We start from the raw sequence: 13,430 nt of genomic DNA, 5'->3' as shown, positions 1-13,430 counted from the left end.
ATGTTCGACAATTGGTTGAGGGGAATAGATAAACAATTGTCTAAGCACATTGTTGCGGGGGCGGCTGCCTTATGTTGGGCGTTGTGGCTCACCAGGAATGATATTGTTTTTAATCATAAAAGTGTTTCATCTCCTATGCAGGTAATTCATATATGCTCGCGATGGCTCCGTATGTGGTCTATCCTGCAGAGGCCGGAGGACAGAGACTTTTTTATGATGGCTTCTACCCGGTTGGAGTGCTCGGCCAGGGACATTTTTTACCCCATGGATGGCGGTGTGACCTTCGGATTGGACCGGCATCACCTTAGGCCTCTTTTATCTTTTTTTGCTACTGCTGGCGTTTTTTGCCTTTTTATTTTGGCTTCTAGTACTTTGAAACTTTGGCTGTGTGCATCTAGCTATGCAGAGGCCGGGTGATCTTTGATGCGGTTGTACCAACTTGATATTTCAATTCAATGAAAAGCCCTTTATCGAAAAAGCTGAGTTGCATCTTAATTGTTCAGAGACTTCTTTGTTTCCTACCACCGATTCTTTCAGTGTGAGCATGTGGACGCTCGTACTTCTTTATTTTCATTACCGTGAAGTTGTGTTGTGCGTTGTCGGATTTATGAACTTAATGGTCGCTTTCTTACCTATTATCAGAAATTTTGCATGCGTCGATGCCCATAATACAAAGGAAGCTCGACTGAAATTCTGTATTTTCCTAAAACTTGTAAATATGCTAGTGTGGTAACACCGCAGGGTTTAACAGAAATTCGAGGTGTTACAGCACTATAGAGCACCAGTCCCTATGGAGAAAAACTCATTGAACTTGGCGAAAGAAGACAGATAGATCCGAGAGCATGCAAAGCTATTTAATTAGATAGAAAAAAAACTCAAAAGATTCAATTGAATTCAATGAACAATCTAATGATAAAGTGATAATTCATCATATGTCAATAAAAGCATCCATGAATTAGATCGAATTGATCCCGATCATATATGAGGCAGCTCATAGGAACTTGGTATTGAAGATCTAGAGAGAGAGAGAGAGAGAGAGAGAGAGAGAGAGAGAGGCGTGACCTTGTATTATCCAGGAAGACTGCTCTTCTCTTCACTCTTCAAGATGAAATTTCATACTCCTTCTCTTCTGGTTCAGAGGGTTCAAATCTGAAATCCCATCAACCTAGGTAGATCATGAGTGGATGCATTGAGTTGTATTGAAGATCAAGAGAGAGAGAGAGACAGAGAGAGAGTGAGAGAGAGAGAGATAGAGTGAGACTTGGCCGTGTATTATCCAGGAATACTTCCCTTCTCTCTTCAGTCTTCAAGATGAAATTTCATACTCCTTCTCTGCTGGTTTTAGAGGGCTCAAATATGAAATCTCATCAACTAAGGTAGATCATGAGTGGTGACATGAATTGTATTGAAGATCAAGATCAATATCAAGAGAGAGAGAGAGAGAGGGGGGGGAGAGAGATATCTAGCTACTTCTATGAACCTAGGGTCCTAAGAAAACTACTCACACATGGTCATGGAGGCAGCAAGGATGACGATGAAGCCTCTATGAACGGATTCCCCCTCCGGTAGAGTACTAGATCATGCCTGCATACAGGATCTCTTCAGAACAGAACCTGGTGTCTGCGCTAAAATTTGGAGCAAGATCTTGTGATGGGTTTTGCGAAATATGAAATTTATAGGCGGAAGAATGGCGTAAGGCAGTAGACAGGGCCCCCACATAGCCTAGGGGCGCGCCCAATGCCCTGGCCGTGCAGGTGGCCATGTGTGGCCCCTATAGCTCCTCTCGTTTCCATTCGGTGCTTTCTGGAATCTTTGTGCCCCGAAAAAATTGTCTAGTCGGATCTTCTGTTTGCTTATTAAAAACGATTGAACCTAACAATCCGAGCTATAGATAACTTTGAAAGAGACATAATTTAGAAGAAATGATAACCGAGGAGGAGACGCGTCAAGCTATGGTCATCTGGTTTTAATACCCGTCGATGCCTATCGCGTCCTCCGTGCTGTCTATTGGTGGTTCCTCGTCTAGTTCGAGGATGGTCCACCTATGATGGATCCCTTTGTTGCTTGAAGGTAGTTTAATGGCGATTACTTTTAGGCGGAAGAGGTTAATTGCTATCAGCTTAAAACTGTTAGTTAGCCCCCGGATGAGCCGCATAAGCTTTAGAACAGGGCGCGGCTTCGTTGCTTGGGGTCTACAGACGCACATCGGTTTATCCGAACAGTGCCCTATTGTCTGCATGTGCTCCGCTATTCGCCATGAAATTTTTAGTGCCAAGTTATGCACCTGAGGGGAACATAACCCTTAGTCATGTAAACGGGACAACGGAGCGTGTAACCCTATTTAGGGGTGCCAGTTGTTTGCCCCAAGGAGAAGTTTATACACCTTGAACGCTTTATGTGGTCTTGTGTGCTTGATGCAGCTCGAGCCCGTGATGCATCCTCGGCGGCTTGTACCTCGGTCGCGAAGGCTGCTATCTACTCCTCGGTTCGGAGGGAGCACTACCGGAAACTGGCCCTACCCCGACGGCCAAATCAATGCCGACGGCTGCCGTCGGCGTACTTTGCGCTATGCCGACAGCCACGTCTTGGCCGTCGGCGTATCTTGGCCGTCGGGCTACCACGAGCTAAGCCGACGGCACCCGTCGGCATACATAAGTCGTCGGCCCAGCTGCGAACACGGCGACAGCAACCGTCGGCATACCCGGGCCATCGGCATACACGTGGGCCCGGCGACGCCGCCCGTGACCAGCGGCTAACGTCGTCAAATCTATGCCGACGGCCTGCACGGGAGGCCGTCGGCATATATCATCATGCCACGTCACCGATCCGTGGCGCACCGTCCACGAGCTAAGCCGACGGCTGCCGTCCGCATACAAGCCACGTCAGCGATCCGCGGCACGCCGCCCGCCGCCTAAAACCTGGCCGTCTCTATGCCGACGGCATAGCCGTTGGCATAGGTAGATTTTTTTTTCATATGTATTTTTTTAAGCTTTTTTATGTATTATTATATAAACTAACATGTAGCATGTTAAATATAAACATACATATGAATATATATGTAGTTTGTATTTTTTTCATATATTATGAGTATATATATAGTTTGTATTTTTTAGAGCACATTAATAATGTGCGGTCATGTTCTTTTGAATATAGATCATTATATTTTATTAAAATCAAAAACAGCTATGCCGACAAAAGTTTTGTGGCGGTTGCAAACGCCCGACACCCGTCTCCAGAGTGTGACCCCCCTCACGTCCGCGGTGTGCCCCCCTCATGGACGGCGCCGGCACCTGGAGGGGGGAAACAGACGCGTCGGGTCTACACGGTGGATGTAGCTGTGGGTTTGGCTCGGATGTTGCTCTCGGGTGTCCCTACGGGCGACCTGACACAACCGGGTGCAGAGGTCCACTGGTCAAAGCCCGTCCGTGGGAAGTCAAAAGGCTAGATCTCGTGGTCAACCGCTCCACGGTTAGGCGGGACGGGGGCCCTAGGGGGGGGGTAGCAATGCCACCGGAGCATCGTACCGGACCCTCATACATGCGAGGTGGTGTTGTGGCATGTTCAAAGAGGCGACACGCATCTTAGGGGCGTGGCCCCCCTAACGGACGGCGCCGCCGCCGGCACCTGGAGGGGGAAAACGGACGCATCGGGTCTACACGGAGGGGATGTAGCTGTCGGTTTGGCCCGGATGTTGCTCCCAGGTGTCCCTCTGAGCTGACCTGACACAACCGGGTGGACAGGTCCACTGTTCAAAGCCTATCCGTGGAAAGTCAAAGGGCAAGATCTCGTGGTCAACCGCTCTAGGGTTAGGCAGGACAGGGGCCCTTGGGGGGTAGCAATGCCACCGGAGCGTCGCACAGGGCCCTCATACATGCGGGGTGGTGTGGTGGCATGTCTGAAGAGGCGGCACGCGTCTCCGGGGTTTGGCCCCCCTCACGGACGGCGCCACCGCCGATACCTGGAGGGAGGAAACGGACGCGTCGGGTCTACACGGAGGGGATCTTGCTGTGGGTCTGGCCCGGATGTTGCTCCAAAGTGTTCCTATGGGCTGACCTAACACAACCGGGTGGAGAGGTCCACTGGTCAAATCCCGTCTGTGCAAAGTCAAAGGGCTAGATCCCGTGGTCAAACGCTACAGGGTTAGGCGGGACGGGGGCCCTGGGGGTAGCAATGCCACCGGAGCGTCGCACCGGGCCCTCATACATGCGGGGTGGTGTGGTGGCATGTCCGAAGAGGCGGCACGCGTCTCCGGGGCGTGGCCCCCCTAACGGACGGCGATGACACGGTAGTAGCCATTCTGCGGTAACGACGCGACGTGAATATTATTAAATACTCGGAGCGCGATAAAATCATGAGTTATTTTTGCACGACGTGGGCACATGTGCTATAGGAATGATAATATTTTTTTCATAATTTTTGGTGATGGAGAAGTATCCGAAAAATTCCCTCTACGTGGATTGCCCTTCGCGCGTCTACGGCTGTGGCCGGCGGCCTCCGGGGGCTAGCATGCCGCCAAATCTTGCGTAGGAGGCCTCTCACAAGTTTGGAAGTGTTGTGGTGGTTGCAAACGCCCAGCACGCGTGTCTGGGGTGTGCCCCCCTCAAGGACGGAGGCCGCCGGCATTTGGAGGGGGGAAACGGACGCGTCGGGTCTACACGGAGGGGATCTTGCTGTGGGTCTGGCCCGGATGTTGCTCCAAAGTGTTCCTATGGGCTGACCTAACACAACCGGGTGGAGAGGTCCACTGGTCAAATCCCGTCCGTGCAAAGTCAAAGGGCTAGATCCCGTGGTCAAACGCTACAGGGTTAGGCGGGACGGGGGCCCTGGGGGTAGCAATGCCACCGGAGCGTCGCACCGGGCCCTCATACATGCGGGGTGGTATGGTGGCATGTCCGAAGAGGCGGCACGCGTCTCCCAGGCGTGGCCCCCCTAACGGACGACGATGACACGGTAGTAGCCATTCTGCGGTAACGATGCGGCGTGAATATTATTTAATACTTGGAGCACGATAAAATCATGAGTTTTTTTGCACGACGTGGGCACATGTGCTATAGGAACGATAATATTTTTTTCATAATTCTTGGTGATGGAGAAGTATCCGAAAAATTCCCTCTACGCGGATTGCCCTTCGCGCGTCTACGGCTGTGGCCGGCGGCCTCCGGGGGCTAGCATGCCGCCAAATCTTGCGTAGGCGGCCTCTCACAAGTTTGGAAGTGTTGTGGTGGTTGCAAACGCCCGACACGCGTGTCCGGGGTGTGCCCCCCCTCATGGACGGCGCCACCGCCGGCACCTGGAGGGGGGAAACGGACGCGTCGGGTCTACACGGAGGGGATCTAGTTGTGGGTCTGGCCCGGATGTTGCTCCAAAGTGTTCCTATGGGCTGACCTAACACAACCGGGATGGGGAGGTCCGCTGGTCAAAGCCCGTCCGTGCAAAGTCAAAGGGCTAGATCCCGTGGTCAAACGCTACATGGTTAGGCGGGACGGGGGCCCTGGGGGGGTAGCAATGCCACCGGAGCGTCGCACTGGGCCCTCATACATGCGGGATGGTGTGGTGGCATGTCCGAAGAGGCGGCACGCGTCTCCGGGGCCCCGGATCCGCCGCCGCCCCACCCCCACCCCCCCCCCACCCCCGTCGACGACCCCCTCCCGGCGGCGTTAAAAAAACATTAAAAATCCATATGAAATAATAATACATAAAAAATATGAAAAAGGAAAAATATAACTATAAAAAACATCAAAAAAAATTATATGAAATAAAAAAACATAAAGAAGAAAAAATATAAACTATTAAAAACATTAAAAAAATAAAAAAATACAGCTATGCCGTCGGCATAGCTGCGGCCAATGCGGGTGCTTCACGCGGATCGCTGACGTGGCATCTATGCCGACGTCAGCCATCGGCATAGAATGCCTTATCCCCTCGCTCACCACCCTGTCCACTCGTTCTCTCCCCTAGCTAGCTGCCCCCGACCCCGAGCACACCCGAACTGCTCGCCGCCGCCGCCGACGTCCCGGCCCCTTGTCGCCGCCGCCACACTCGACCCCGCCCCCTGCCGCCGCCCACTTGCCGCCGCCGCACTCGCCCACATCCCCTGCCGCCGCCCACTCGCCTCGCCCGCGCCCCCTGCCGCCCCCACCCGCGTCGCCGCCGCCCCATCCCACTCCACCTCGTCCCCTGCCGCCGTCGCCTCACCCCCCGACTCCCCACCCCCTTGCCGCTGCCGCCACGCTCGCCCCCGCCCCCTGTAGCTGCCCGCTCCACCCTGCCCCCTCGCCACTGTCGCCCCACACTACTGGAATCAGCTCATTTGCCATCTGCCAGCTCTTTGCCGTCAGCTAGCGGACAGCAAAGAAGCTCTTTGCCATCAGCTACCCAAAAGCAGACGGCAAAGAAATGGTAGACGGCAAAGAAGCTCTTTGCCGTCCACTCGCCTCTACCCCTGCGTCGTCGCCGCCCCACTCGCACCCCACCCGCGCGCGCCGCCGCCGCCTACTCCACCTCCTCCCCTGCCGCCGCCGCCGCACTGCCCCGGCCCCGGACACCCTGCCCCACCCTCGACTCCCTGCCTGCTCCTTCTCCGGTGAGGTGAGCTAGCTTTTTTTTTCAATTTATTTCATTTGTTAGATGAATGCCACTGTTAGATGCATGAATGGATATTGGATGCATGGTTGAATGGATGTTAGATGAATGCCACTGTTAGATGCATGAATGGATATTAGATGCATGGTTGAATGGATATTAGATGCATGGTTGAACGGATATTAGATGCAAACTCTAGATGCCCCGCCCTCGACTTCTTGCCTGCTCCTTCTCCACTTGTAAATTAAAAGGACTTACTCAGAGTGGACGAGCCCACAAGGTTCCCTCCCGACTACGCGAGGATGACACCTCACAGGGAGGTGGAGGCGTCGGGGAGGAGACCCTAGAGGAGGAGGCGGTGGGGGGAGAGCCGCTAGAGGAGGAGGAGGTGGGGGGAGAGGCAACCGGGGCAAAAAACTCCGGGCCGTGTCCGAAATAGGAGGGTCTTCTTCGATGCCCTCCTATACAGAGGCACCTTCTGAGTCTGAGGAGGAGGAGTATGTTCCTGATGGCGAGGAGGAGGAGGCCGAGGAGGAGGGTGAGGAGGAGGAGGCCAAGGAGGAGGGTGAGGAGGAGGAGGGTGAGGAGGAGGAGGCCTAGGAGGAGGGTGAGGAGGAGGGCGAGGAGGGTGGAGGGGAGGTTGATCCCGCATTGTGGGGTGACTTGCCACCGGGTGCTCCACAGGGGTGGCTGCGTGGTAATGCTGGACTACCTACACCACCTTCTATCGAGGAGCACAAGTGGCTCATTGAACCTGTTGGGACAGAGTAAGTGCCTCTCAATCATATTTTCAACACATGACAACATTTTCTTATTGTACACATGGCAATCATTTGATTCTTTTGCAGAAACTGGATCCTTCGCGGAAAGGGCCGTAAACCGAACAGCCTTATCACTGTCCTGTTGAAGGAGTTTTGGCCTGGCCTATTCTGCCTGCGGCCAGACAGGGACCTGCAGCAGCGGGTTTTGGCCACAAGCTGGGCCCACTACGATGCTTGCAGCAACGCGGAGTACGGGACGACCGCTAAGGCCGTGATCACCAAATTTTGGGTAAGTTCTCTTCTGAATCACTTGTCTTCAGTTTCGTTCATAGTTTATCATTGAATCACTCAACTCATGCCTTGTTTGCTTCTGGTTTATGCATGATTGCAGCAACTCTATAGAGTTCTTGACGAGCACAAGGCCAGAGCCAACGTGGTCTTCCTTGCGGCTGCGAAGAAGAAAGCTCGGTTGCAGTACGAGGTGCGCTGGGTTGCCGTCTCGCAGTACTACCACTACTACCTGCACCAAAAGATGACCAAAACTCAAGCGCAGAAGCTACGACTTACCTTGAGCAGGGAGCAGTTCATGATGGTAACTATTACTAACTTTTCATTGTTTCAAGCAGTCAACTATTTGTTTCGTGCTCACATGTCATGCTTCCAAAATTTGCATAGGTTGTTCCTCGTTGGTGCTATGGAAGGCATGACGGATGGGCGAGTTTGGTGGATAGGTGGCTCGGCGCCGATGCAGAGTTTGCTGCCAAGAGCATCAAGGCCTGGGCTAACCGTGGAGACGACGGGACACACGGCCAAGGAAACAGGAACCACTGGGGCTTCAAGGCCATGAAGGTATATCTATGTGCATGATGCATTTTTGTTCTTCTTTACCGTCATGTTCTTATGTATGGCTGACTTCTATTTGACGTTGTAGGAGGACAAGTTGAAGAGGCCGCTCTCAGACATGGAGTCGTGGAAGCTGGCCCGCGAGCGGAGTCATCGCAAGGAGGGCGAGAGCCAGTACTACGGCAAGACCGAGGAGCACTTGGGGTCTTACATTCATCACTATCAGGAGTTGCATCCGGATGTTCCTGTTGCTGAGGTCGCCCAGTCTCAGATCGATGACACGGCGGTGGTGGCCATCCAGGGGAAGAAGAATGGCCGGTATCCGTGTTTCGACGGCTTGATCACTCCTACGGTCTCGTACACACAGCTTCGGGCTACCAACCCGAGCCTGTTAGAGAGTACGGGGCGTTCACAGACTCCCTTAACCCGCCAGCATGTTGTAAGTACTTCCTCTTTATCTTTTTCTATCTAGCATTCTCAGTTTATTTTCAGCATTGCTCACTTAGAAACAACCTAAATTATGTATGCATATAAGGAGTTTGTCGAGCATAGGAATCTCGAGGTGCGGGAGTACTTGAAACGAGTGAAGGCAAACGATGATTACAACCGTCAGATGATGACGGTTAGTTTTGCCCTCTTAAAACCAAGCTAAATTTTTGCACTTTCATTCCTTCTGATCTTCTAGTTTGCTTGTTTAACTAACATTCAGGCTATGTTGGCGTCTTGGACTAACCGCACGGATCCACCACAAATGGGACCCCCACCACCACCTGCGGGAGAACCCCCACACGTGCCCACGTTCGATGAATGGGTGGCACTAGGCAGTGATGGTCCGGTTAGTACATTTGCCTAACTACTACTCCCTCCGTTCCAAAATAGATGACCCAACTTTGTACTAAAGTTAGTACAAAGTTGAGTCATCTATTTTGGAACTGAGGGAGTAGCAAACTAGTTCTCGTTCATGAAACACTATCATATCATATTTACAGTTAGAATCTTTTCTGAAACATGTAGGGGACCGGTGGCTCGACTCCTGCTCCGTCGACCCCAATCACTCCGATCTGGCAGAGTGGTGGTGGTCGTGATGGCGGTTTTGGCGGAGGTGGTGGTGGTTTTGGCGGAGGAGGTGGTTTTGGCGGAGGTGGTGGTGGTTATGGCGGAGGTGGTCTTGCTTGATGATTCCGTGCATGTGGCCATCGTGCCATGCCTTTCATATTCCTACTTTTATCATGTTTCATGTCTTGCACTACTTTTATGTTCATGAACTTCCGTCGGTGATGATCTTTAGATGATGTGATGAACTTGAGTATGTTTAGATGATGATGGTGAACTTGAGTATGTTTAGATGAACTTGAGTATGTTTACATGATGAATTGTCATATTTCTGCTTAATTTCATATTGTTCTGTTTTGAAATGCTGTCAAATGAATTGGAAAAGAGAAAACAGGGAAAATAAAAAAATAAAACTATGCCTACGGCAAAGCCGTCGGCATATATACGCCCAGGAGTTACCAGGGCTTGCCACATGGCACATCTATGCCGACGGCTTTGCCGTAGGCATAGCCCTGTTGCCAGGAGAAACCAGGAGATGCCATGTGGCATGGATATGCCGACGGCAAAGCCGTCGGCATAGATTCATCTATGCCTACGGCTTTGCTGTAGGCATATCTCTGCCACCAGGAGTACCACGGGTTGCCACGTGGCAGAGGTATGCCGACGGCAAAGCCGTCAGCATAGCTCTGCGACGTGGCATTGCGTGACTCGTCAGCGCATTTGACGGCGCCGTCCGTTGCCGTCAGACGAAAAACACTGCCGACGGCTATACTATGGCGACGGCTGACGTCAGGCCGTCGGCATAGGCCCCTATGCCGACGGCTATACTATGCCGACGGTCTGACAAGACTACGCTGACGACATCTACGCCGACGGGGCTATGCCGACGGCAGCCGTAGGCATAGATCTATGCCGATGGCCTAGGGGCCTATGCCGACGGCCCGTGGCCGTAGGCATAGTCCGCGAGTCCGGTAGTGGAGCGTTCCTAGTTGCCATTGACTGTAATGACACCATTCGGCCCTGGCATCTTAAGATTAAAATAAGCATAAACACTAGTGCAGAAAAGCCATGATGTGCCAAAAATAGCCTTGCTGGCATGGGAGCCCCACGCCACCAATATGGCGCCAGTGTTACAAAATAGTGGTGGCGCTAGAGCCTACGTCAGTAGTATTGTACGTATTTCTGGTGTGCGATGTTTGCAATGCCACCACTATATTGACTTACCTAGCGGCGCACAATGCAATTTGCACATCACGAACGTTTCGTACTAAAAAAAGGTTTTTCAACACCATGTAACATTTAGCATTTCACATTAACACTAAGTACATTTTATATAACATTACACAGTAGAACAGTACCAGATAAAAGAACATTAGGAGTTGATATATATATTAAGTGCCTGCTATAGCTAGCTAGATCTCACAAACATAATTAGCCAATAGAAACATTACGAGCTAATACAGTACTAGTACGTAGCGCTAATACACAATTAAACAATACATAGTGTACTGCCCCGCCACACACATAGTTCTAAATGAGGTCGATGACCACCATCATCCTCAAGCCATGGCGCCGGGTGTTCCTGATGGTTACTAAGATGGCCTGTCCAATCTGGAAATTCTTTCCAGCAAGGAAATTTCTCCATTCCGCGGCGTTGAACATAGTGCGACCGTCTGTGTCCAGTGTGTAAGCACAGTTCGTGATGGGTCCCCTTGCGGTAAGGCGTAGTCCAGCAATGCCTGCTTCATCCGGCTCGATGCCACAGCTCTCACTTAGCCTCTTAGGTAAGTTCTGGAGAAAAAAACAAATATGGTAAATGAGCATGTCACATTACTACACACTAGCTAATTAATTAAGCATATCACGCATTACTACACACTAAGCATATCCTCAAAATCTACACTAAGCGTATATATATCACAACATATTATATAGTAGGCTATCGCATTACTACACACTAGCTAAGAGCATATTCACAACTAAGCAAGTAACATACCATGACATGGCGACACACATTTGTCCTTGTGAGGCGGATCACGAATGGCATCCCGATATAGTCATCGCATGGAGGAAGTATGTACCAGAGGTTGCCCGATTCGTCCTCGCTTAGCCTGATTCCTTTGCATAGAGGGCTTCATCAAGTGGGTCATCATCTTCATCATTGTTGATGTAGATAACAGCCAGCCTTGGAGTTTCCCTTCTGAAGGAGAAGTTGATAAGTTCACCCCCAGTGAGATGCATGTGGTTGAAGAAACGATTCCAGTCATCTCCTCCAATCTGGGATGTATTTCGTCCCTTGTGGACCTCCATAGTGTAGGCCCCCCTGGAGCGTCGAAGATCATAGTGTCTTTGGTAATGAGCTCATCTCACATTGCAACGGACAATCTGTGTAAAAAACCCAAAAAACACGTTGCATTAGGGGAAATAGCAAGAAAACAAAAGAAAAAACTATTATAGAAGGTTCATGTAATGCGTTACCACTGCAGGAATAAAGCACGTCTGGAAGTAGATGCCAAACAGCATGCCACTTGAAAGGTCGGTTGCGCACCTTGACATGCACACCGGACATGGTGGCGGCTGCTCCATTCTACATATAATATAATTGAAACTAAGACTGTGTTTGATAGCAAAGTATTGACAAATTAAAGTATTGGAAAACCACAGTAATTTAACAAGTAGGTCATTCCGGATGGCCTATGTTTTGATGGAGTGTTGATTAATTTTCATTCCGGCAAATTTCAGGCGCTCGATATGTCCTTTTTAGCAAAGGTCATGCCGGATTTTTCCATGAATTTTAGCATGGCTTGCGCTAGAATATAGGAAATATCAAGTGCCTTGGATTTTCCGGAAAGAAAATTAAATAACATTTTGGGTTGACTTTAATCTTTGAATTATGAACATAGGAAATGTCTGATGACAATGATAGGATCCCTGAGTGCGAGTACTATGTTGACGACCGGGCTCTGTGTGACAGGCCTCACCTGGAAGGCGGTCGGCACTGCAGTATTAAGCTTGATGAGTCCTTTGATGTTTATACAGTACACAATGATGACAAGTCTTTTACCGTAATTAAGCATGACTTATGTTTCTTCAACGTGTAATTTTCGCTTTCTACAATTCGACTAGTGCATCCCCTGCCATGCAAGACGTTATGTCTTGGAGAAGCTGGATTTCAAAGATCATCAGAATATGCAGATAAAGAGAGTTCACGTCAGGACCCGTCATCGTTATGCTTTTAACGTAAATCTATAAAATGCGGTGACCTACTCCTATTTTGGATGCTCGAATTGGGCAGCACTATGCAAGGCGTATGGCTTCCAGGAGGGTATGCATGTCACCTTCGATCTGGGTGATGATCCTAAAGATGACATGGATGAAGATAATGTCGACGAAGATAATATCGACGAAGCTAATACCGACCTTTGGGTCGATGTTCATACGCTTCCACTTCTACCTCTATGTGAGTTTCTCAAACATATTCAATAAGTAATTTATATTGTTTTTATAAAAATAGTTGACAACTTATTTCCAATCTTCAAGAAATCTACGGAAAGTAGAGAACAAAACCTAATACAGTTATGGGTCTGACCTAACTTGCGAGGAGATAAATCATTTTGTTTCATGGATTAAAGATGTTGAGACTTTTAAGACGAATTATTATATCCCTCCATGTTATTCTCAATACGTGCCACTGGTCCACGTGTTGAACTACGGTAAAATCCATCGAGATATCATGGTAAAAAAATTCCTATTATGTCACCCGTGCATTTTTTTGCGTAGATTCTTTTAAGCTAAACTACATTTTGCTATGTATGTTATTATGATGTTCTTCAACAGAAACTCCCGGTGGATTGTATACCTAGTCTTATGCAAATGAAAGGTGACATGAACATTGTTAGCCTACGGCCAAGTTTGCCTATGCTTCACCGCAGTGCATACACGATTCATAGAAGAGATGTCATCCTCACAATCAAAGACTGGAGAAAAGTTCTGAAAGGTCGCAGAGAACTACTTGGGGGCAACATCAAGCGCAGCCCACAAATGGGAAGTAGGTTCATCTGTATTCTCCATAATGGAGAATCAGGGGTTTACCAGTTTTATGCTATTTTACCTTCGAGAGAGTAGGAGGTCTTAGGTAGTTATGTGCTACATTGTGCTAGAATGATGAGCTAGTTTCTATATGACTATGAT

At 49.8% G+C, this 13,430-nt stretch overlaps 1 pseudogene; it reads left to right on the top strand.

Moving 5' to 3' along the window:
• The window catches only part of LOC147957723 (uncharacterized), a 33,113-nt pseudogene that overhangs the window by 4,193 nt on the left and 15,490 nt on the right, over positions 1 to 13,430 (top strand).

This window comes from Triticum urartu, chromosome 7A (assembly GCF_056163025.1).
Source record: "Triticum urartu cultivar PI428250 chromosome 7A, HENAU_Tu73, whole genome shotgun sequence".
NCBI classification, from domain to species: domain Eukaryota; kingdom Viridiplantae; phylum Streptophyta; class Magnoliopsida; order Poales; family Poaceae; genus Triticum; species Triticum urartu.
Note: the sequence above shows the minus strand (reverse complement) of the source record. Positions and strands in the feature narration are given on the sequence as shown.